The sequence below is a fragment of the Acyrthosiphon pisum genome, unplaced genomic scaffold (assembly GCF_005508785.2).
Source record: "Acyrthosiphon pisum isolate AL4f unplaced genomic scaffold, pea_aphid_22Mar2018_4r6ur Scaffold_21813;HRSCAF=24957, whole genome shotgun sequence".
Classification (NCBI taxonomy): Eukaryota; Metazoa; Arthropoda; class Insecta; order Hemiptera; family Aphididae; genus Acyrthosiphon; species Acyrthosiphon pisum.
This window is the reverse complement of record NW_021771319.1, coordinates 5,026-7,515: the sequence shown is the minus strand read 5'-3', so window position 1 is coordinate 7,515 and position 2,490 is coordinate 5,026.

Sequence of the window (2,490 nt, the reverse complement as noted above, 5' to 3'; positions counted from 1 at the left end):
ATATGCTAATCTTAAAAAAAATTGAAAATTAAAATATATACTATATCCTAGTTGCATAACTTGCAATAACATGTGAAGTCAAATTTTATTTTGGAAACTATTAAACTAATATGATTTGACCATGCAATGAAACTGTTCTAAACAGGTTAAAAAATTGACTTAAATTTTCACATCTTAGTTGATAATCATTGTGTTCAAAGTTAATTCCTGTTTTCATAATTAGTGTTTCAAAATTGTAACGTTCTTATTCACTTGATATAATTAAATATTTAAAAATGAGTAAGTCCAGTGTAATTTGGGATTATTTCAAACTTGAACCAGATAATTTTAAAGTAAAATGTGGCCTTTGTTCTGCCAAATTATCAAATAATCGTTCTTCAACATCAAACTTAACTAGACATATTAAGTATGTACATCCAACTGTCGACTTATTTAAAAGAAATAAACGTGCATTAGAGGAGACTGTTGATGATCCAAATTATGCTCCAACAACTTCTTCTACTGTAAGTTAAATTAAAAAATATTTTATCAAAAAATATAAAATAATTTCAAATAAGTAACTAAATTATTTTTTAAATTTATAATCTAAACATAATGTTTATTTTTTATTAGTTTCTACTACATAACTATAAAATAATTACTTATGATTTTATGAATGTCTCATGATACTTACTAAATAATACATTTATTTTTTTAGAATACAATTATTTCAACAAATAATTTAGTGGAAAACCAAACTGAAACGTCTTAAAAAATCTGAACTAATTGAAACTTTCAATTAGTTCAGAAAAAACAGAACTGAAAGCTAATTATTATTGTTCGAAATTGTTCTCTATTACGCGCCAATGTGGTATTGCCAGACTTATTCAAGTTGTTTTTATGCATTCGAATCCATCTAACACCCAAAAGTGAGACACGGCAGATTAGCCACCCAGGAGTTCAGCTACCCTGACGGCAGATCAGCTATACATCAGCCATACATTTCGGAGTGTTAGAATTATTGTATCCCCAATTAACTAGTTATTATGTCACTATAATGTTGGCAACCCTGACTCCGCTCCAGGAGACCCCTCCTTGACATACCTGTTAAATAGTTTTAACTTAGTCCAGTTTTCGGTGACCTCAGCGGAGAACGCCTACCGAGCGCGACATACCAAAGTTGAGGCATATGTACCACTCGTTGTTTGTATTTTACTGCTTATTTACTTGTGTTAATAAACGTGTTGAACTTTAATATTGGTGTGAAGTATTTATTAAAAACCACAATAACAAATCAGAAGTGGGATTTGAACGAAAAGAGGTAATGCATTCATGCTTGTCACGAGGTCGTATGTCGTGTTGACATTGCAAGGAAGTGGGGTTATATTCGGTGAAGTACCAAGGTATACATGTTGCTGCTTGGTAACGTGATATTCTTATCATTAATGATAAAATGCTATCATTCTCGTGTTAGTAAAAAAATACGTTCTTATCATAACCAATAATGGGTAACGAAAATGGTAACGTTCCAAACATAATTCAAGCACCGTCGTACGTTGAATTGTTCACGAAAGTAACGCAGTTGCGTTAACAAATTGAGCAGATGATGGGACGTGGGCAGGTTAGTGCGCCAACAACTCCCGTTGCAGATTTTCGAGTGTTTCCTAATCTGAATCAGTCCGTTAGTGTTTTCAACGGGAGAGAGTCTAAGGTGTGGCTCGATACGATAAGAGGCATAGCTGATCTGAACGGATGGCCCTTTAATTACCGGATACAGTATGTGCGTTCACTTTTGGGTGGAGCGGCGCTAAACTGGAGAGTTTAATGATTGCTTTTAAAACCCAATTCAAACGAGTATTCATACGCGAGTTATGAACGTTGGATAAGTGGAACTTGTTGAAAGGATGATACCAGTTGAAATCTGAACATTTAATGGACTATGTCATGGATAAATTAAGATTGTGCCGAGACATGTAACGTACCTTTGCGACGGCTGCACATCAAGCCCGTTGACGCGTGTACGCGTGTGCGATTGCGGCTGTTACACGTAGCGCGTCGTGTGTGACTTACCTCGTCGGTGACCTGTCGATAACCATGTAATGTGGAAGTGAGTGGACTGTATTTAAAATAGATAAAAATAGGAGCTGGTTGAGACAGGAACTTAAAATAATATAATGATAATACGAGGTACCTAATCTAATGCGGTAATGCAAGTATAAAACAGTTGTTTGCTGTCTAAAATATACAAACAATTTATTGTAATATTCTGCAATTCGATAAATCTTACATACTTATGTTAGTGATAATAATATTGCACGATCACAAGCCGATCAGCAAAAAACAATGTAATAATACAAATGTACGTCGAAGACGACGACGACGAAATTGATAATAAATTAGTTAGAATAATAATACGACAAAGCACGTCGGAGACCTATGATGATAAAATACAATAACAAAAAATGCGCGTGTGTACGACCTGATACGCTGAAGTTGATAGCAGGTGATAAT